The sequence below is a fragment of the Daphnia magna genome, linkage group LG10 (assembly GCF_020631705.1).
Source record: "Daphnia magna isolate NIES linkage group LG10, ASM2063170v1.1, whole genome shotgun sequence".
Classification (NCBI taxonomy): Eukaryota; Metazoa; Arthropoda; class Branchiopoda; order Diplostraca; family Daphniidae; genus Daphnia; species Daphnia magna.
The window spans coordinates 3,224,827-3,248,305 of NC_059191.1; the positions used below are offsets into that span (position 1 = coordinate 3,224,827).

The 23,479-nt window shown below is 44.8% G+C and overlaps 2 non-coding genes and 1 pseudogene across 2 annotated transcripts; all 3 read right to left on the minus strand.

Annotated features, from left to right (window-relative positions):
* Positions 1-3,270: 3,270 nt before the first annotated feature.
* Trnap-agg lies at positions 3,271-3,342 on the minus strand. The gene has a single exon. It is a non-coding gene; the product is annotated as a tRNA-Pro (tRNA).
* Positions 3,343-18,268: 14,926 nt separating this feature from the next.
* Trnaf-aaa lies at positions 18,269-18,341 on the minus strand. The gene has a single exon. It is a non-coding gene; the product is annotated as a tRNA-Phe (tRNA).
* A 674-nt stretch (positions 18,342-19,015) lies between these two features.
* On the minus strand, positions 19,016-22,569 carry LOC116932427 (annotated as a pseudogene).
* Between the last annotated feature and the right edge of the window lie 910 nt (positions 22,570-23,479).

The window sequence follows — 23,479 nt, forward strand, 5'->3', positions numbered from 1 at the left end:
GACGTAAAGCTGTTTGTTGATTCAGAACTCGAAGCCGGTGACCCATAAATAACTGAACTTTCTTTAGACAGCCATCTAGGGCTGTTAATGCTGAGTGTTGAGGGGCAGTCGATTTGATGATATATTCATTCAGAAATTGGAATATGTAAAACAGATGTCGACAATTACTGTACGTTGCAGTTGCATCAACTGGTGCATCTTCGCCACCGAGCGCAAAGGACACCCTATGGGCGATGCAGTCATCTTTGTCTCCGTGAAAACCATATTTCAGATACCGGTGTGCAGCGTCAACCTCACGTAATAATTTCCTCTTTTCTTCGCCGGGGTCACAATATGCGTCGATTAATCTAGAAATAACGGCGAAGTTGTCGTTAATAAAAAAACCAGTAATGTAGTCTACTGCCTTATGCAGTTTTGCATCGCAGTGCGTCAAAGCAGACACTAAGTTAAAAAAACTTGATCTTTTCAGCTGTTTGTCTTTTGGAATTTCAACCGTAGCACTTTTCACATAATTTTCGTACATATGTGTGTGAGACATTTTTCGCATAACTAAAGGAAATCCACGTGCGACACCATCAACAATAATAGTCTTCGTTCCCCAGGACGTGTAGCACACGTTGTCTGGGCTCAAAATGAACTAAATAGCCGAATCAGCAGTCGTGTGATTGAAACGCCCAATGCTCCAATTAATTCGTGGAAGGCACTGCCCACTTGTCACTGTCTTAAAGTCTTTCAATCCCTTTTGAAATGTATGAGTGGCCAGTGTGAAGTCACCGTCCAAATCTTTTAGTTGCACGACGTCTTCTCTTCGGTGTGAGCCGCAAAGATACGCCCTGGCCGTACGCTGCTCCGTCTTTGCCTTTTTAGAACGGGCAATTGTGTGAATCAGTGGAAGGGTGAGGACATGTCGCGATTGGTCAATTAACTTTGCCATTGATTTAGTAATCGACACTTGTGCTGCTGGTCCACACAGAAGAACAGCTATTTTTGAAATGAAGGATTTGTATATCTTGGCAACACTAATTTGCATGACATGATTTGCTTTTGACTCTTCTTCCCAGTTACTTATGTTAGATCTAACATCGGCTGCCGATAACAACTTTCTCAAGGACGAACTCTTTTTGAGTTCAAAAGCAGCAAATAAATCAACTAGGGAAGTTATTGCTCTCATTGAGCTAGCTGTATCCGCATCATTTATGTAATCCACTTCACTTCCTTCTTTGCCGGACAGCAAAACGGGCTGTTGGCGGCGCGGAACTCTATTTGGCGATAAAATTCGTATTTTTTTTTCTTGGCGGATCGGAGCTGCCATCCTTACTACTGTATCGGCCTCTTTTACGACTAATTTTTTCTTCAATAGATCGCCCATCGTGGTTACACTGGCACCTCGAACAACGGTTGCATGTGGAACATGACTTTACGCGACACCGGCACATAGACATGTTAGCGAGATTTATCAAAGTAGTGTACTGAAGCTTCTGCATCTTTTCTACATGGGAAATACGTTTCAAAACCAAGTTAATTGTTGACATTAAATTTAATCAACGTGACATAAGGGATTATGAATAACTATTTTTCAAAAGTAAAAAAGCTTTTTCTCTCCCCCCCCCTCCACAGCACATTCAACTTTTTCAACCCGTATGTTGTGAAGGTCCCCGACTATCCAAATTGCGGATGCAGTCGCTTTGGAGGTAAAAATGATTGCTCTTGCTAGAGATCTTCTTGACATAAATTTTCGTTTGAACTCAAAATGTGTTCTTCTCAGTTGACAGCGTAACAGCCACTGCTTCTGTTGATTTCATCTATTATAGATGTATTGGAAATAACGCATTAGCTAATGGTTAGACGTGGATGAATAGAAGTCTCAACAATAATATTTACCTGCCGAATTCATTTAAAACGTGTTCTTGTTAGTTGTCACAGCCCAACAGCCACTGCTTCCGTTGATTTCATCTATTATAGATGTAGTGGAAATAAAGCATGAGCTAATGGTTAGACGTGGATGAATAGAAGTCTCAACAATAATATTTACCTGCCGAATTCATTTAAAATGTGTTCTTGTTAGTTGTCACAGCCCAACAGCCACTGCTTCCGTTGATTTCATCTATTATAGATGTAGTGGAAATAAAGCATTAGCTAATGGTTAGACGTGGATGAATAGAAGTCTCAACAATAATATTTACCTGCCGAATTCATTTAAAATGTGTTCTTCTTAGTTGTCACAGCCCAACGGCCACTGATGCTGTTGATGTATTCTATTACAGGAAATCGACATATGGGATTAGCTACTGATTACATGAATAGAGCAACGTGTAAACAATATAACAAACACAATATTTACCTGGCGAATTCATTTCCAAATCCTCCATCCTCTGTAGTTCAGCATCAACTTCCATAGCTGAAATGGAAACTTAATAGCCATATGGTGGTGAATTACGGCACTGATTTCAACAGGACTTCTTTCATCTTTCTCGTCTATAAAATAGTCGTTCAGCGTTTCGCTGTACAAAATGCCGTTTGATGTTTCCTCAATAGGTTCCCAATGCATTTCGGTGTTTACTGTGTTCGCACGGTCCCAAACGTCAACTGCAGACGAAATTAAATTATGCATCACGAAAACGTTCGCAATCCATATCCAACTGTCAGTTATCGATTACTATCATACTTGAAGCCCGAGGTGCAGAGAAATCGTAGCTTCGGTAGTAATCCGCCAGGAGCGCGAGGGAGGTGTTAAAAAATTGCTGCTAGGCTGGGTGGGAAACTGGCCAAATGAGCCCTTTACTAGATTACGAATAACTTGGCCAATCAAATCCGGAAAAAGATTTCCTTTCGGATTTGCATTAAAGGATGGCCAAGCAAACTTTTGGTAAAATTAATTTTTTTTAAACGCTTCTCTTTTTCCCAAAAAGCGATACCAAACCCCCCCCCCAAATTTCAAAAATTTGAAAAAACCCTAACTTTAACATGAAATATCTCCCGAACGGCAGGAAATTTTAGAATTCTGAAAAAACAGGCAAATCCGGAGTAAAAAAATAAATAGCCCTGTATTTTTTTTAGAATTTTACATCCCATAGCGCAATAAGAAAAAAAACGGGATCCATGAATTTGGTGCACTTGAGTGGTGGATTGCTTGTTAAATAGTTCACTAATGGGTGACCAACTTAAGTGGGTGAAACGGCTGAAGATGCAGGGTATCGATCACCGTACTTCTCGCATGCTAAGCGGGCGCTCTTCCATCTGAGCTACATCCCCGAGTACAACGCTCACTGTGGGCTCATCCGGGAATTGAACCCGGGACCTATCGCACCCTAAGCGAGAATCATACTACTAGACCAATGAGCCGCACACAAACCTACCACTTTAACAAATTGGAAGAAGAAAACCCCCAGTCCTGATGAGGCTTGATGGATGTTATAAACTTTGTAAACTATGCTGAGGTAGTGAAGGGTCGGTCACTGTCATCGAGTGTACACAAAGCCTACCCATGCTGAAGGAAATAGATTAAAGAAAGGGGTGTGACAACAAAGACAATTATTTGACAGCGGTAAACGAGCGATAATCATTTTGCTGGATTCGATCCCAGGTTTCGGCAACCAACGGCTGGTAACATCCCATAAAGTCTAGTGGCTAGTTAACTCGATTAGAACTAATTGGGGACGATCGCTAAATTTCATTATTAATTGTCAAAATTTCTTTGTTTCCAAAAGTGGAGAACTTAACCGTTTTAAAATTTTTCCCTTGAATGTATTTTTATTTTAAGTCCGGCATAATATACGAATAAAAAGGGAATAATTATCTATTTGCCGGATGGTTTATGTCACAGTACTTCCCTCATGGGCAGGATTGTAGGTGGCAAGGGCCTTCTTTTTGTGTTTACGTTGGAAGTGGCCCTTGCCCCTTTTCAGTTCAGAGTATATTTTGTTATAGTCGTGAACGAGGACATCTCGTTTACCTCCCCTGTAATCAAGTATATATCACGTCCCCAGTTCTCTCTCTCTCTCTTTTGTTTCCCCCTTTTTTAACGGAGAATAAAGCCGTTCGTTTTTCCCTTTAAGTCACTTTCTTCATCGTCATTATTTCACCCTCCATCCCTCATCTCTGTTATCACGTTCCATTGCACGTGAACGTGAGTAACAAATGGTGCCGAAACCCGGGATTTAATGAACACGTGCATTTCTCTTGTCATCCCTAGTAAAACGTGTTAAGATTCAGTAAAATTGTCGGGTATTTCCAACACGGGTATTCGCAAGACTTTGGCATAAGTTTACGCCAGCCTGAAGGCAGAGCCCGGTCTACCACGCGTTTTGTATCTGACTGTATCGTCGCTGTATCTACGTGAATCATCGACATCCGTTTACGTGTGATTACTTCCTTGTCTTTGAACGTTTCTACGTCATGAGTGAAGCCGTAGCAAAAGCCGAGAGTATTAAGTCGGGCGGAAATATCTCTATAGAAGACGAAATGAAGCCAGAAGCAGTGAAGAATGAAGGCCCCGTCCTCCCAGACAACGATCTCAAGCAGAAACGTGGGAAAAGAAAGGCGGCCCATACGAAGTTAACGAATCAGCTCAGAAAAGCAGATCACAAGATGGGAGCCATCAGACTCAAGAAGTTACAAGTTGCAGCATGGCGAGACGGATTAATTCGTATCTACGAAGACGTCAAAGATCTTCATCACAAGTATATGGACAGTGTGCCCGATATTACGGATCCACAACGTCAAGCTTGTGAAAAATGGGGGGTTCAATTTGACACCGACCACGTGGAAATCCTCAACTTCGTCATTAGGTATGCCACGTCGTCTCGTCACTCAGTCAGTTCTATTGGGACGTCAGCTTCAGACGTCATGATTAGCACAACGTTACCGCAGAAGAAGTCTACTCGGTTTGCGCCAACCGATCTTCCCAGACAAACCAGCCAGCTTGACCCGCACATCCAGAAGCGAATGTTGGAGCTGGAAGTCAAATTTGAACAGTCAAGGTCCCAGATGGAAGCCAACGCAACGTCGGTTACAAAAACGTTGAGTAAGGCTTTAAAGGGTATGGGTGAGCAACTAGGAAAGCTCATAGACAGCTCCCATGTAACGTCCACTGAATTCGCCGCCAACACTCAGTTGGTTGAAGACTCACGTAAGACGTTGCAAGACATGGATCAGAAGATCGAAACGGTTAAGTTAGACTTAAACGCGCAGATCGAGGGCCTTCGAAAGGAGAATGGCGTCAGCAAGGTGCACCTGAGAACGATTCAGGAGCATCGACCAAGGAGCACACAAACCTAGCCGACCACAGACTCTATCAGCTAGACAAGACGGTTCCGCTCGGTCTACCTTGAAGTCACTCGAAGCCACGGTACTGCATCGCAGAACTTTGCTTGACGCCGACACTTCTTCACGAGAGCAGCCTTCAAGACCACTGCCTTTCATGCATCCAGCCTGCGGCCCTTCTATTGGGGACGACTCGTCTCCGGACACGTCCTCTGAGCACCAGCCTGCTAATGGCAGCTCCAACCATCCTCATGGTGGCTGCTGTAGTCGCTCACGTACCCCGAACTTCACGATCCAGCCGTTCGATGGAAATCCGAAGAATTACTCTCGGTTTAAGGCCAAATTTCGAGCCTTATACGAAAATGAATAAGATGGTTCTCCTGCCCTCCTGTTCATGTTTGAAGAGCTGCTGTCGAAAGAAGTACGGAACGTGATCAGCGAGTGCCTTGCTGATGGAACAATGTACTCCGTTGTGTGGGATCGTCTCGACGCAGTCTACGGCCGCACCGAAGTCTTGGACCAGAACTATCTCGACGACCTGCTGCAGATTCCACCTTTGAAGAGCCAAGATGCTGCGAGCCTCAAGACCTTCGCTAACCGGTTGCACGAAGCAATGGTGACCCTTTCACAGTCGAGATATGTGCATGAACTTCACAGCCGTACTACCCTGATGGCCATAGAAGCAAAGCTGACAACATACCTGCAGGAGAAGTGGAACGAGAAGAGAAAAAAGGCAGGTGCAGAATTGAACGTTCTAGACCTGGACAACTGAATAACAGTAAAATCCATGAGTAAACAACATGGTAAAAAAGTATTTGAGTTTCTGAACACGTCGACGTCCAAATCAGTACGGTTTGATGAGAAGAAGCCAGTCAAGAAACCGAACGTTTCTCACACGTCAACCATTGGACACGTTTCGACAGAGAAAGGCTCTAAAGACCTCCACTGGTCAGTCTTAACGGCATCCTCACCTCCACTCGCTGCTCCCATGGGAAGACGACCGAAGACGGAGGAGAAATCAGCCAAAAGGACGGACCGGTGGAGGTGCCTGGCTTGTAACTTCAGGACTCACAACTTGACCAGCTGTAACGTGTTTATGGCTTTCACGCCCACGAAACGGGCTGAAGTTGTATTTAAGTCCGGAAGGTGTCTACTATGCCTCACCGGCAAGCACGAACCCAGGGAGTGTTCCAGAGACATCAAATGTACCAGTGGTAGATGTGTTGGATCAAGACACCATCCCCTGCTTCACGGATCCGAATTCATCCCACTGAGGAAACAAACGAATCAACCACCTCCATCAGCGTCTACATCGACTGCATTTCTTGGGACACTATCCCAGAAGGAAACGGTAAAGCGACGTGTACGTTTTAAGATCGTGCCTGTTCGTATTAGCGTCGGTGCAAGATGGGTCGACACTTTCGGATTCTTGGATACCGGAAGCGACACCGCACTGATCAGGAGAGATATAGTAAAGAAGTTGGGACTCGTTAGCCAGCCTAAACGCATCAACGTTGTCTCCTATGATGGAGCCACTTCAAACGTCCAAGCTGCCGTTGTGGATTTCTCCCTCTCGTCCGTCGACGGGACAAGCCGGTTTGAAGTTAAACACTCCTACTCCGTCGAAAATTTGAAGGTGACGCCGAACCATCCAATCAACCCTCGTCAAATGGAGTCCTGGACACACCTACGCGGTCTTGATGTCCCGAATGTGCAACCCGAAGACGTTGGTGTATTGATTGGAATCGACGTAGCAGAAGCCCACAACCACATGGATTCCGTCAAGCCGCCGGCTGGAACAATTGGTCCTATCGCTTTCAAAACACCGTTTGGATGGTGCCTGGGTGGTAAAACGGGCCCGCCACAAGATTGACGTCCGTTCATCGCCCACATAGTATCAGAGGAACGTTCCGAAGACCTCAACGAGATAGTCAAAAGGTTCTGGCAGCTGGAGGTGAAAGACGTAGATATTTAGCAGCCTGTTCTCTCCGAAGACGATCTACGTGGAAAACGTATCATCGAGTTAACAGTAAAAAATGTTGGCAATTGGTATCAAGTCGGCCTAATGTGGAAGACCGACAACGTAAACCTTTCGGACAATCGGGCAAATGCATTGAAGAGACTTCATTCTCTGGAGAGCCGATTTCAACGAGATGGAGACTTCGCCCAGAAGTATGATGTAGTTGTTAAGGAGTACATCGGCCTGGATCACGCCACACTCCTCACGACCGAAGAGTTGCGGAAGGAATCAAGTAGAACGTGGTATTTACCGCACCACGGGGTTGTAAGCCCATCCAGCTCTACAACCAAAGTTCGAATTGTAATCGACGGAGCCGCCGAGTATGGAGGAACGTCTATCAACCAAAACCTGTTACGCGGACCTAATCTTCTCGTTAGCCTGCTCTGTGTCCTACTACGCTTCCGAAGGAACCTAGTACCGGTCGACGCAGACATCGAGAAGATGTTTCACCAAGTCAAGGTCCCAGTAGAAGATCAGGCGGCCTATCGTTTTGTCTACCGGACGCCTTGCAGTAATAATCAAGCACCGTTAACGTACCAAATGACAGTCCACGTCTTTGGATCAATATCTTCCCCAACGACCTGTATCTTCCCCTCAACCGGACTGCCGACGATCATCGCGACCAGTACCCAGAGGCAGCAGATATCGTCCGAAGAAACTTCTACGTTGACAACTACCTCGACTCCTTCGATTCCGAAGACGGGGCAGTAAAACGGGCCCGCCAAATGAAGAAACTCTTACAACTCTGCGGTTTCAACCTAACAAAGTGGACGTCCTCATCAAGGAAGGTGATATCGGCTCTACGTGAGTTCGGTCTTGCCTCACCAACACTTGACTTTGATTTGGAAAAACTACCCATCGAGCGAACACTTGGATTAATGTGGAACGGGGAAACGGATTTGCTGACGTTCAAGATACGGAAGCAGCCCAGCCATGACGTTCTCACCAAAAGGAACTTCCTTAGTATTATATCCAGTGTCTACGACCCGTTGGGACTCGTCACTCCTGTTGTTTTCCTAATGAAGTCACTTCTGCAAGACATCTGGACGTACGAGAAAAGAATCGGCTGGGATGACCCTAACCCGAAGAATTGGGTCAAAGCTTCCATTGCTGGTACGAACATCTTGAGAACCTGGAGTTGCTGACGGTGCCAAGATGTTTTCGACATCAACGTGGACGTTGGACGCAACAGCACCTGCATGTATTCACGGATGCAAGCACAAAAGGATTTGGAGCTGTGGCGTATTTCCGTTTCATCTTCGAGGACCAGTCGATCAACGTATCCTTCGTCATGGCTAAAACTCACGTAACACCAGTAAAAGGACACAGGATCCCAAGATTGGAGTTGCAGGCTGCTGTAGAAGGCTTAAATATTGCCCTAGTAATCTGTCGAGAGCTCGAATATGATTTACATGAAGTTACTTTCCACACCGACTCTCAAACCGTCTTACGTTGGATCCATTCCCGCACTTGCCGATTTGAAACTTTCGTGAACAATCGGATTTGCAAGATCCTCCGGAACACGAATCAAAGACAATGGCGCCACGTTTCCGGAATTAACAATCCAGCGGAACTGTGTAGTCGTGGCATCGACCCGAATAACGTCGACGAGTTGGTGAAATTCCACGAATGTCCATCGTTCTTGAAACTCAATCCGTCGGAGTGGGATATTTGGGAAGAGATCGCAGAGCGGGAGGAAAGTGACGTTAACGTAATTCGAGTCTTCACTGTCAAAACGGAGGACGAGAATCACCCGATTGATGACTGTGTAAGAAGGTATTCTAGCTTACTGAAGATCCAAAGAGTTATCGCTTGGTGCAGAAGGTTCGTGACCTACGCAAGAGCTAAGAATAGAATTTATAAGCCAACCGTGGAAGAGTTGACGGCCGAAGAAATGTTCACGGCCCTCACACTCTGTGTTAAACGTACCCAAGAACTGGCATTTGCGGAAGAAATTTACGCCTTGAGAAAGAGCTTGGAGTTGCCTCTTAAGTCGAAACTACGCATATTCAGCCCTTTCTTGGATGAAACAGGACAGCTACGTGTAGGCGGACGTATACTTCAGGCTCCAGTTGATTATTCCACAAAGCATCCCATCCTACTTCCAGCCGATCAACTCATGACGCAGCGGATTGTATGGGATCATCAAACGCAGAATCTCCACGTTAAATCTGAAAGATTGCTGGCGGATTTACGTACACGTTACAGGATAATCTCTGGACGTAACGTCATCAAATCGGTTGTCCACACCTGCTGGCCTTGCAAGCGGAGATCATCGAAACCCATTCCGCAACTCATGGCATCGTTACCAGTTCACAGGCTTACTCCCTCGCATATACGGGAATCGATTACTTCGGTCCTCTAACGGTACGAGTCGGTGGAAGAGGATGTAGACACGAAAAACGCTGGGTGTGTTTGTTTACTTGTCTCAACAACGAAAGCCGTTCACCTAGAAGTCTCCGATGGCCTCAGTCTCGAAGAATTTCTTCTTTGTTTTACCCGATTTTCAAGTCTACGTGGAAAGCCGAAAGTTGTTTACAGTGATAATGTTACCAATCTTGTCGCTGGAGAACAGGAACTTCGCCAAGCTCTAACAGAACTGGTGAATCAAAACCAAGAGCTGCAGTCAAAGATGGCGTGTCAACAAATCGAGTGGCATTTCTCTCCCCCTCACGGACCACATTTTGGTGGAGTTTGGGAGAGAATTGTGCAATCGTGCAAACGGGCCATGAAAGTCAGCGTGGGAAATTGCTTAGTTACCGATCGGGTCCTACGAACGGTAATCGCAGAAGTAGCAGCCCTCTTAAACGCTAGGCCACTAACGCACCTCAGGATGGATCCCGAAGATCTCGATCCGTTAACACCGAATCACTTTCTACATGGAGGAGCCCGGTCGTACGTTCCGTTAAAACTGGGAGATGCTGAGTACTTGGACGTCACATCAAAGCAGTTCCTTCGAAGTCAGGCCATCCTCCAACATTTTTGGAACAGGTGGTAACGTGAATACGTTCAACACCTGACGGAAAGAAGAAAATGAACTGAAAATCAGCCTAACGTTACCGTCGGGAAACTGGTACTCGTCATCGAACCGAATACCATACGTGGGCAGTGGCCGTTAGCAAAAGTGATTTAAGTTCTTCCCAGTGAATCGGATAACGTTGTTAGAGTGGTAAAAGTCCAGATCAGCAACCACAAAAACCCCTGTATTCGTCCAGTGTCTTAAACTCTGTGTTATGACTACGGCCAAAGAGCAGGACGTTTACGCAAAAAATGAAGATATTGGGTGGTCAGAGTAAAAATCGGTGTCGTGAAATTTTAAAAATGTAGTGTAAATAGTAAATTCTTTTAAAAAAGGAAAAATTCTCTGTATAAAATGTGAATTGAGGTATAAGTTGTCAAAAATTGTAAAATGTCGAAATCGTAAAACGTAACATTAGTATAAAGTCATATGTAAAACTGTAAAAATATGTAATCCCAATGCAAACATCGTAAAGGTCACTGCAAGAAAGGTGTAAAATTTTCCGACAGCAACGCCATCTGTATCCAGTTAAAAGGGCAAAGGCAAAAATCAGGTCGCCTACTGTTTAGCCTTTGACCGCTTAGGGAAGCTGTTTAGTCCCTTAAGAACAGTAGACGACAGATACCCTTTGACTCTTATGCTAACAACACGTTTAAGTGACCTCTCTTTCTCAACGTGTATCATGGCCGAGTATCCGCCTCCATCTGCTGCATCGGTGAAAGAAAAGCTGAAGAAGTCCCGTGAACGTGAAGTTGAGTGTGTTAGTAACCTTCAGCTACTTCGTCAAAATCTTTTGAAGGCATGAACGGAGGCCATCGACGTGGTTCTAACCCACCAAAAGGCCGTTGTCAAACTCGACGACGAGCTGGAGGAAAACGCAAAGAATCTGAAAAACGTGCACGATCACTTCCAATCTGAGCATGAAACCCTGCTTAGCAGTTACGTTGGTTCCCTCTTACTTAAGGAACGCGAGAAGGCAGCTTCCAAACCCGTTTCCCAGCCGGACGCCCCACGGTTCATCGCGCCCCAGCATACCCCGTCCATCTTCTGCTTTCTGAGAACCCACATTGGAAAGTCTGGTATGTGGGGGTGCGGTCGTAAAATCTCAGAATGAGACGATTTTATGTTGAGGACCAGCCGGGAGCGACTGGAGTTGCTGTTTGCCCAACACCGTTGCTTCGGATGCTTCCTGCCGTTGTCGGTGGCTGGGCACTTAAAACTTATTGATTGTCCCCATCCGCGGCATTGCACAATCTGCGACTTCCCGGATCACCACAAGATCCTATGTGCACCCCGACGGGCCTATCAAGAAGTCATTTCGGAGTAGAAGTGGACGTGGGCCTTTGCCAGTGGCGATGATTCAGTTTGCCTTCTTTTCTGTTTTGTGTTGTGCCTTTTCGGTCTGGTTTTTTGTCTGTTTCTTGTTTGGTTTTGTTGGTTTTAGTACCTGTGGACAGGTGGGCCCGCTGTCACTTACAGTGCTGCCCTCACGGGCAGGATTGTAGGTGGCAAGTTCCTTCTTTTTGTGTTTACGTTGGAAGTGGCCCTTGCCCCTTTTCAGCTCAGAGTGTATTTTGTTATAGTCGTGAACGAGGACATCTCGTTTACCTCCCCCCTTATCAAGTATATTTCACGTCCCCAGTTCTCTCTCTCTCTCTTTTGTTCCCCCCTTTTTTAACGGAGAATTAAGCCGTTCGTTTTTCCCTTTAAGTCATTTTCTTCATCGTCATTATTTCACCCTCCATCCCTCATCTCTTTTATCACGTTCCATTGCACGTGAACGTGAGTAACAGTTTATTTTTAAATTTATTACAAAAAATGAATAAAATATATTGTCGCGGGTGAAAAGGGAGATTGGTTATCTCTTCACAGAGATGAGTCATCCGCTCCTTGGACAACGCTGCGATCATGGGGAAGAAATTATCGGGAGAAGTCCGCTCTAAGAAAGATACGCAGATATGCAGTCCGGAAGGGGAGTAATTCACGCGACGGTATAAAATGCTGCCCCGAATCTGCGTTAGATGAGTCTCCATCGGCTGAGATCCCGGAGCTGGGCTCCGTAAGAGGAGATCCCTGGTTTCCCAAGAGGTCTTCAGACGCTTCTCCAATTTTTGGTAATGGTTATCCCTTTTGTTTGAGTTAAACCATTGTTTAGAATTTAAGTCATCACTTGTTGTATTCGTTTGTTCTTGTCCAAATACAACTCGTGTGACAATTGGTGGAGACGCAGCTCGTTACCCGTAAATGACGAATTAGTGCTGCAGAGTTTTAATTTTTGAGACGCAGCTCGTTACCAGTAAGTAACGAATTTTTGCTGCGGTGTGGCAATTGTTGAAGACGCAGCTCGTTGCCTGAGAGTAAACGAAGTCGTGCTGCAGTCATTGTTAGCCGATGCCGAAGAGGACAAACCCACGGCTACCTAGTTGCCCAAGAGACACCAGCCGACGATTACATCCGCTTCGAGAACTGTCAAGCGTTCCGGTAGAAACTTCACCTACCCCAGCCTCATCGTTGGAGAGTAAAACTTCCTTTGTTGGTGAAGCCCTAAATTTTGAAGGTCCTATTCCAAAGGACCATTTGACCGAAGAAGCTGACAGTCAGGGTGAATCAGTCGAGACTGCAAGAGATTCAGACTCGGATTCAGAAACCGAGGTCGTTTTGAGAACTGCAAGTCCAGTTGTTCCAGTCAGTGGACAACAATTTATAGTGCCATCAGGGCATATTGTGCAGCCACAAAGACAAGCTATGGCAGCTGTCAGAAAATTTATTAGCCCGCCTATCTTTCGAGGTAGTCCGGATGAAGATGCGCGCCAATGGATGGAGCGTTACGAGACAATTTCCTCCCATAATGGATGGGGTGACGCCGAAAAACATAATAATTTCAATATGTACTTGGACGATACTGCAAGAAACTGGTTCAATTGTGCAAGGCTCCCGAACGAGTAAATGGTAAATCTCAAACGGCCGGAAGATATGCGATTGCAGCGGCTTTTCCGTGGCCGAAGGCAAGCGGTTAAAATAAAAAAAAAAAAAAAAGGAAAATCCTTAAGACTATCCGGGAAATACAAGAAACATTTAAACAAGTAAGCGCAACCGGAAAGAAGAAAAACGAAGGAGTAAAAGTCCCTTATTTGCCAAGAGGACGCAAGCTGATTTTTTTTAGTCTCATCAACCTTCGTGGATCGAAGAAGATTAGTACAGTCGGGTCGCCTGTCTTGAAGAAGGGGGACCTGTCGCGGGTGAAAAGGGAGATTGGTTATCTCTTCACAGAGATGAGTCATCCGCTCCTTGGACAACGCTGCGATCGTGGTGAAGACATTATCGGGAGAAGTCCGCTCTAAGAAAGATACGCAGATATGCAGTCCGGAAGAGGAGTAATTCGCGCGACGGTATAAAATGGTGCCCCGAATCTGCGTTAGATGAGTCTCCATCGGGTGAGATCCCGGAGCTGGGCTCCGTAAGAGGAGATCCCTGGTTTCCCAAGAGTTCTTCAGACGCTTCTCCAACTTTTGGTAATGGTTATCCCTTTTGTCTGAGTTAAACCATTGTTTAGACTTTAAGTCATCACTTGTTGTATTCGTTTGATCTTGTTCAAAGACAACTCGTGTGACAATATGTAAGTTGTGAATTTGTTTGTACAGACTTGCCGTTTAGTTTACGGGAACCAAGCCATTGGAAATTAACTTACAGGAAATAAATATTATTCGGCATTTAATAATATTCAAAGCATGTATACTTATGATGGAATTTTAATTTCAAATAATAAAAAACTACTTTAAACTTAATATATCATGCTGAAGTTTGAAATTTAAAAAATATTTCGCATAAATTTTTTAATTGCAATTTATACACTTCTGTTTTAACCTAAGTTCGACATCATCTTGACTTCTTAAAAATCCTGTTGGTGATTTGTTATTTTAAAAAACTCAAGTGTTTTACAACAATTCGATTTGATTGTTCAAAAATATTATCTAAATTTACTGAGTTGGCGCAGTGGAATAATATTCGACTATGGTGCGGGAGACCCGAGTTCGAATCCTGATATATCCTATTATTTTTTCAAGATTAGAGGTCAAATGCATGTCATATTTATAGCCAAATGAAAGCCCGTTCGGATTTCCTTAGAATGTCCGACGGCGCTGTTGAGGGCAGTCAAAACCAAAAAAAAACTACATCCATAGAACATCCAAATCGGATATCGGGCTGTCCGGAGGATATCAAAAAGATGTACTAAATATTCGATCCCGACATCTGTCGGACATCCGATGGCCCGCATCGTGTATGTGTGAGATATATGATTGTATTCCTCCGCAGCTTGTACAGTACCATCGTAGGAGGGAGAACGGTCTTCGAGTACCTCTCGAACGCCTCTTCTTGGGTAAATATTGAAGAGCCGCTGAATCTTCCTCGCCTCGTAAGCCTTTTACTTGATCTGTCACCGGGCCTTCTACATCTGTCGGTTTTGGTTTCTTTTTCTTTTGTCAGGGTTTCCTCGGGGTTGTTCAGGGCTAAGATCTTGTAAAATTTGTGCTTCGTTTTTTAATTTTTTTTTATTCTTCACAAAATTATTTTATTTTTAACTTTTAGTACTTAAAACATCAATTTTGCTATTTAAATTTTTTTTCTAAAATTTTTAAAAATCCTGTCTTTCTATATATTTATTTAGAATTTTCTCTTCAGATTTTTAATGGTTTTTTTTAATTTTTCTAACTATATTTTACCAATTTTTTCTTTACTTGTTTGTTTTTAGTCAATAAGAATTACTGCTTTATTCTTTCATATGTAAGTGGGCCCAGGGTAGCAATGGCAGAGGTAGGAGCATCTAGTAGAAATGCTACTAGAGTAAGACTCCATGGGACAATCATTAAAATCCCAGTTCCTCTGTCAAACATTTTAAAATGTGGGGAGAAAACCTGTCAAGGTGAGCGGGGTAGCGGTCCCTGGTCTGGGGATCGCAAGAGACAATTGGCGAAGACACACATAAAACAAAGACATTCTAGGACAGGGGTTCAGTACACCACCCAGTATGTCAGCCTTGGCTGTAAAAAGGAATTTAATTCATTTATTTCAGCCGGCAGACATGCAAGACCGTGTACTGAGTCCCTTTCCTCCATTATTCTCTGCCAATCCCTCGAACTCACCATTGAATCTGCAATGGATGGTTCGCAGGGGTCTCCTAATCTCGCTCACTCTACTCTCCCCACGTTTTCCCCTTCCAGAATAGAAGGGGACAAAATAATTTTAAAATACCCTGGGAAACCCACGAAGTGTCCTAGGTGTGAGTGGACTACCCTGGCAACTAACACCAGAGCCCTGGGTAGTATCCACAGACACCTAGAGACAGCCCACACACTCCGACTAGTTAAATATTGGGAATGCGGAGTGTTTTGATATGCTGGAGATGGCCCTACACTAAAAAGAAATTTCCAAAAGTTACATTCCAATCACGGTCCATCGCCCTCTATCCGATTTACTGGGATATTCTTTATGGATGGCTCCAACCGTGACTCTTCTGCTGCAGTAATCTCTCTAGAGGAGGTTGCTGCAACAGAAGACGAGTGTGATTAGCTATCTTTGGTGGAAATCCCAGCGATCGAGGAATCCCATGGTAATGTCCTTTCTCCAGCAAATTTTACCGCTAGCCCTATTTTAGATCTTGAGAGGGAGTTCGCCTCCTTTTTTAATACACAAAATTTTAGTTGGCTTTATGAACTCCCCCCACAAGAAAATACTAACCCCACAGACCTTAACCTTTATCCCCAGTCAGCAAAGCAATCGAGGACGTAGTCACAACAGCTCAGAAGAGCTGAGCCAAAGAAACGACGACTTTGTCAGTCTCTGGGTTCCTGCCCTCTTGAGCTGTGAGACTCTACATGACCTAGACGACGTCCTCGCACGTTGCACAGCTGACTGGCTCCCTAAAGCACACATTTTACAATACCCTAGCCCTGAAAAGCCCCGAGGAAACCCTGAAAAAAGAAAAAGAAACCAAAACCGACAGATGCAGAAAGCCCGGCGACAGATCAAGCAAAAGCCGTACGAGGCTCTTAAACATTTACCCAAGAAGAGCCGTTCAGGAGGTGCTCGAAGACCGTTCACCCTCCTACGATGGTACTGTACAAGCTGCGGAGGAATATCTCAAGAGGACTTACAACCGATTGAGACTATCTCCTCAGCATTGCCAAAGTGCGAGGGAACTCTACGACACCTGCGACTGGTCCCAACCTTCAGAGGACCAGATAAACTTCCTTAATCGTGCGCCAACCCAACAAGAGCTTGAAGCTAAGCTTCGCCGGGCTACCAACACATCACCAGGGGTTGATGGCCTAGAATACCGTCATCTTAGAGCCATCGACCCCAATTGCATTCTGTTGGAAACAGTTTGTAAAATAGTTTGGAAGCTAGGGATTCCTAATTGTTGGAAGACATCGCGAACTGTCCCCATTTTCAAGAAAGGGGACACTAGCGACTATTCCAACTTTAGACCAATATCCCTTCTTCCTACCATTTACAAACTGTTCTCGGGAGTGATAAGCTAGAGAATAACGGAAGTCGCTTCAGACCTTGGCTGGTCATCTCCCGAGCAAAAGGGTTTCCTCCCGGGGTTACATGGTATTCAGGAACATACACAGCTCTTACAGACGGTTGTCGAGGAGACAAAGACCAAACGAAAGCACATGTCTATAGCATGGCTGGACATGTGCAACGCGTTTGGATCTGTGCCTCACGCCGTTCTGAATGAGCTGTTCACATCACTGCCAATACCAGAGAACCTCTGGCGCATCCTGGTGGACATATATTCGGGAAATCGGATGGATTTTGCCGTTGGAAAAGAATCCATTCGCATTTTCCCGACAGCAGGTGTTCGCCAGGGTGACGCTCTTAGTTCCCCTAATTTTAACCTGGCTTCCGAGCCCCTCGTCAGGGCCGGAAAGTCCAATATTAACCCCGGATTTTTATTATTTGGCTTGCTCGTGAAAACCACGGTATATGCTGACGATGTTAGAGTGAATATGACAAAATTACTTGGGGTTTCTGATTCCTCACACAGAGGTCTGTATTTGTGTACATGAACGTTACATACAATTAATGAATAAGTGATAAACTCCTTGACATTTACCTAAATATTTCAGTAAGTACAAATGAGGCGAATTACTTTCAACGTGGTTATTTCTAGACAGCTAGACGCTACGTAGAGGGAGAGGCAGGCGAGGCTACACAGAATCCTCCTTTCATATTAGGATGAAGTTGTCATGTTGACCGCTAGATGGCTGAATGTCCCGATTCCAATAGACGACATTGCCGTGATTACAAATTCTCCTCCCGAGCTCCAAAATATTTTAAACGTTTTTACCCTCACCGCAAACACTTTGGGGCTGCAATTTAACGCCGGGAAGTGTGCTCGTCTGGTCTTCGACAAAGCCAAGCCGTCTGACGCCTAGTGCCGAATTGGTGATCAATTAATTCAGTGCTTGGGTCCAGACGACCAAGAAACTATCCGGTTTCCGGGTGATGGTTGACGTCGTGGTCTGCTATGACCAGCCAGGGAGTATGGAGAATGCCTACCAGCGGAAATGTTCTTCGCATGGGAGGATTTTTCCCCTGGTTGTCGGGTGTCTTTTATCATGGTACCCCAGGAACGACGAAATCCGTTCGATTCTTGGAATCAACGGAAGACCCTGGGGTGCCTTCCGATTCAAGGTCCAATTGGCAGCGATCCAGGAATCAATGGATATGGTGTGTACCCATTTCCATCATGGTGAACCAAACCCCGAAGATGAGGATATCCCCCCTCTTCCCGTAGAAACTCCATCCCCAGCAGAATAGTAGACCCTCTCCTATTTATTTTATTTACGTAATTTTAGTAATATTTTTAAATGCACCTACTCCATAAATGTTTATTCCCCTTCCGGAAAACCCTCCATCAACTTGCCACTAGATCATATGGGATGTTACCAGCCGTTGGTTGCCGTAACCTGGGATCGAACCAGGGACCTTTAGATCTTTAGTCTAACGTTCTCCCAACTGAGCTATTTCGGCATATTACGTTAACACTCAGGCCGTGTGGAATCCAGCAAAATGATACAGTTCTTGTCACACCTGATTCCAATAACCATCATTTCGGCTTAGTTTAGAAACTTGCAAACATCAACCAAGTCTTTCCAGGACTGGTTGTTGTTACTCTAGGTTAGTTGATGTTGGATTTTTGTAACCTTATTGGTCTAGTACTGTGATTCTTGCTGACATGTGTTTTTCCGTAGCTCCCACCCATTTTTGCAAATCACCATGCCTCGGGCTTGTTGTTTTTGTGTCATAACTTTGTTCTTTTCGCTCGTGTAATGGTTTACACGCGCGTGGATCGTGTAAACTATCACAAGATTTTAAAGTAAAAAAGAATCGTTGTTTGACTTTACCGCATGTGGTATTTGTAGGCACAGTAGGGCTGGGACAGCCGGGACAGACAGGAACAACTAGTGAGAATGCTAACAGAAGACTGAAGGGGCAAGCAATTTCTAGTTCTATTTATTAGTTCTTGAGGAAGCATTTTTTCCTTGGTTGGCGTGGGAGTCGCGGTAGCGTCCTTTCCAACGGTCAACTTGACCTTCTTTGTTCGAAAACAAGGTGGCTTTTTCCGCAACGGTCAACTCCCCGTATTGCTTGGGGTGCCAGAGGGGTGACTTTTTAGAAAGTCGAAGGCCATCGTTTCTCTGCTGTCAGAGATCTCGATTCTTTACATCGAGCCCCCTCCTCAATTGTTGCGCCCCGGAACAATCATTCTCACCTTCTGAACGCAAATAGCAAGGGAATGCGACGGAAGAGCAAGATAGAACAGGAGGAGGCACTATAAGAATGAAAAATAGAAAGTAACAGCGAAGTAACTCTGGCAATTTTATGGATACGGAAGTAGAGACAGCAAACGCGCACATAGAAAAGACATTATGGCAAAATTATGTAAAAAATGAATAGCGCAAACAATGGAAACACTATAAATAAGAAAAAAACGGAAAAGAGCGATGATTACTGCTGGAAGAGTGAGGGTGAAAAGCATTACGATAAGAATTAATAAGGCACACTGTGACTAAATTATACGTAGAATAAGTGGAGGGAAATGAAACAGCGGATCTGATCGGACAACACATGAACAACAGATCTGCAACGGTGATGGCCAATGGAGGCTTTTTGGAACAAGTCATTTGGAGGATTTTGGAAAGGAGGGGGAAAGCCTTGAGTACAGTGCCGGTCCAGTTATAAAATCGGCCTGTGCGCGGTTCTATAACTGAATGGTTCTATAACCAAGCACCCAATCTTAGTGCCAACTATCGTCGGTTCTTTCATCCCTTAAACTTTGACGGTCTTAGGATGTAAGGGCACATAGCAGAGTGGTAATGCAGTTCGCTATGGATCTAGAGTCCCGTGTTCGAACCGCTGCTATGATTAACTTAAAAAGGTTTTAATATATGTGTAATATAGTCTATGGCTATGAATGGTGAGATACTAGTGTATCTTCATTGGTGGGGGACCATCCACAGAGGAAGTGGTTTGATGAAATAGAAGAACTGTTGTCATACCAGCAGGCAAAAGAAATTAGAGTTGGTAGAAGGACTGTAATGGAACAAGGTGCTTCAAGATAAGAATGAATAAAAGAAGCTATTGTATTTTATTGTATTTGATATGAATAACTTTACCGCCTATTATTATTGTATTTGGTATGAATAACTTTAACGCCTATTATTATTAGTTGGGTCATTGAACCGATGTACAACATTGCCAAAAGATAAAACCCATTACAGTAATATTTTTTTGCATGTTTTAAAAGGCAAAACCCATTCATTCCCGCCATAGAAAATCGATATAGTTCATAATACGGCCAACGGTGGCGCTGAAACACGGCAAAGAAAAATCGCTTCGATAACCGAGCCGGTTCCATAGCTAGGCGGTTCTATAACTGGACCGGCAATGTAGTAGCGAACCGATTCCGCAAAATCTCACGGCCAATACTGACAACGCACCAAATCCCGAGACTGCTCTGAAATTCTTTACCCATCCACCGATCTTAGCGACGAAATCAATGTCTTCAATTCATCGTGCGTCGCCGTGATGAATGAGTACGTTTTATGTCAATAATTGGCGTGAGTTATCTTCTGCGTAATGGTCATGAATAGAAGCCAAGATGTCGGCCATCACCGACGCGTGACTCAACGGCCCGTTTTGCATCGCGGGATTCATTTGCAAAAAATTTTGTAGAGAATTATCAGCTTCATACGTTGCCAATCCGACCAGGGGTCTGCCGTTTGTTGGAACTGTTGTGATAAACCGATCCCACCCACCATCCGCGTAGATGTAAGTTTTCCCATTAAAGTTGACGTAGTTAGGTTCACGCCAATAACATGGGTGGTATGGAACAAGTTGCTATCCGTTATGGGCTATTGTGAAGTTCATAAAATGGGGCTGATTTCCACATTTCGTCCGCTCGGCCCCGAAGGATACATTAAAAGGTGCGCAACGTGCTACCTCAACCTGCGCTCCATACACCGTATCTCTTGAACAACTGGGCAGTTGAAGTTGGGTAGCCACGTACCACCCGTCGTTCTTAGCACTCAAGAGGATACTATTGCGTGTTGCTTTTCGGTTCTCGCAGGAGGCGTCTAATTTCATTCGCCAGTCGATTTACTTGGTCTAGTGCCAGATACCTGGTATATTGAGGATGAACCGCCTGCTTGATCTCTGCTGCTAATGACGCAGGAATCTTACGCTCTGTGGTATTCTGGGAATCGATGCTGTCGTAAGACCCGTTTGTGTGCACTTCGACTAACAACGGAGGGGCTAGTGGTTCTGTAGCGTTCGTAAAACCCGAGGCATATGAGGTATACAGTTCCGGCGTCGGTATGTTAATGATAATCCGGATTTTTTCCATTCCAATAATGCTGAACAAGGCGGATTTGCCACACCGTTCTAATTCCTTCGTAACATTAACGAGGTAGTCTGTTTGACTGATCCGGTCCTGTAAGGGCCGCATTTTTGGATCGTGAGTCTTGTACAACAGGCCGTCGTTTACCGATTCGCCTGCAACTTTGAGATCACAGGGTTTTTTTTCTTTGTACGCGTCTTCCCAAATAAGCGTTTGAGGGTTTCTGGTTACGGAACCGTTATAGGGGAATTCGATTGTACCGACGGAGTGTTGATAGTGCAATTGTCGCACTCACTTTTCAGCGAAACCTCCGCGATTTTACAATGGAATGTGACGGCCCAACGTTTTGTCATCCAAACTGGCTGTAACGAGGGCATCACGTCATAGGTGTACTTGTGACTGCCTTTCGCGTACATTGTCTCGTTTTTGCATTTCCTTAGATCCCGCATCTCTTCACAGTCGGAAGTGGATACTGGAACGGCCCATTTACTTTCAGTAGTGTAATGCCAACCGAAGAAGTCGGTAAACATAGATCGAGTGACCGCCCACATGCGACAAACGTGCTAGGAATCGTTTAACTTCTGTTAAATGGGAGTACAGGCTGTACGTAACATTTTTTTGGGGGGGAGGCAGGATCTTCCGATCCAAGGAGGCAGTCTTCATCGTCGAAGGCGATGAACCCATCCTTTCTCTCGTTACTACAGTAACATACAGTGGTCATGATGGCCCCTGTCGTGTGTAGACTGGCGAGGAGAACTAACACGAAATAACTAGAGAAGAAGACAAATTGAATCTGATATACCGAACTAACATGTTGAATGGGCAAACAACAACAATAAAATTTAAGGAACAAGACTAGTATACAACGGTAGAGGAAGATGGAAGTGGGGCTGGGTGTTTATAGCTAATCTAATAGGAAGCCTCGGAACCTGTCCGGAGGACGAGTAGCTCTTTTTGGGTGTGCAATTGTGTTACTTCGTACAATCGTGTTACCTTCCAGGGGTGCTGGAGGTACTCTAACGGGGGTTAGCGGAGGGGGGAGGTTTGACCAGTCATCTCGACTTGGCTCATGACCCAGATTTGGTTCGATCTGGCGCCGTTGGTTTTTTCTGTGGCCGTCTGGTTCAAGTGGATGAGAGGGTCGAAATCAATTAAGTATGCGTCTCTTTCATCATTCTGCGCGTCCAAATCGATCAGTTCCCTGTCACCTTCGTGATCCGGGGTATTGAATTTATCTCCTGCTTCTCCGTAGGCAAAATCCTCTTCGTTGTCGGAGTCCTCTTTTCTTAGCCGAATTGCTCTTAGTTTAGACTCTCGTAAATCGTCGAAATTGACACATTCCCCATCTCTCCAAATCATGCATGCTGTCAACACCTTCAGGCGGTTGACGTGCGTAAGCTGGGTACCATTTCCATTGTACGCACGGATTTCTACCGTATGGTTAGGGAAGACTTTTGCAACTCGAAAGGGGGCTTGATATCGAGAGTTTAATTTCTTGCTCGTTCCTAATTGAGTGACACTTACGTCCAGGAGGACGCGATCACCTACTTCACAGTTCTCTTCCTTGGCTCTCTTATCATACTGGATCTTCTGCTGCCTTCTAGCTTCTAATAGGTTTTCTCTGGCTAGCGCAAAACCTTCTCTTAAACGTTGCATCGTTTGGCTTTTGTAATCACGAGGGGTGATTAACTCCGGTTCCGGTCTTAAAAACCTGTCGACAACCATGTTTGGGTCCCTAGCTGTAATTAAAAAATACAGACTCTCCATCGTGGAAGAGTGTACTGAGTTTCTATATGCCGAGGCCATTGGGCCGAGGACTTGTTCCCATTGCTCGAAGCCGTTAGCAATATATTTTCGCACCATGTCCACCACTGTTTTATTAAAGCGTTCTGTCATCCCATTCGATTGAGGATGATACGCAATCGTTGTCTTATGTTTAGTCCTGAGCTCTTGACATAAACTGTTGAATAATTGAGATGTGAAATTCGTCCCCCTATCTGTTATGATAATTTTTGGGGGCCCATGATACAAAAAGATTTTGTCCATGAGCACCCGGCAGGTCGTTTCTGCCGTTTGTTAGGACAAGGCTACGACCTCGGTCCATTTAGAGAAAGCATCAGTCATGACGAGTACATATTTATTTCCTTTAGAGGATTCGGGTTTAATAAGCCCTAGAAAATCCATGCCTATAACTTCGAATGGAGCCGTCGCGATCTCTAACGGGTGTAAGAACGCTCTCGTTACTACCCTTCTTTGCAACGCACAAGCT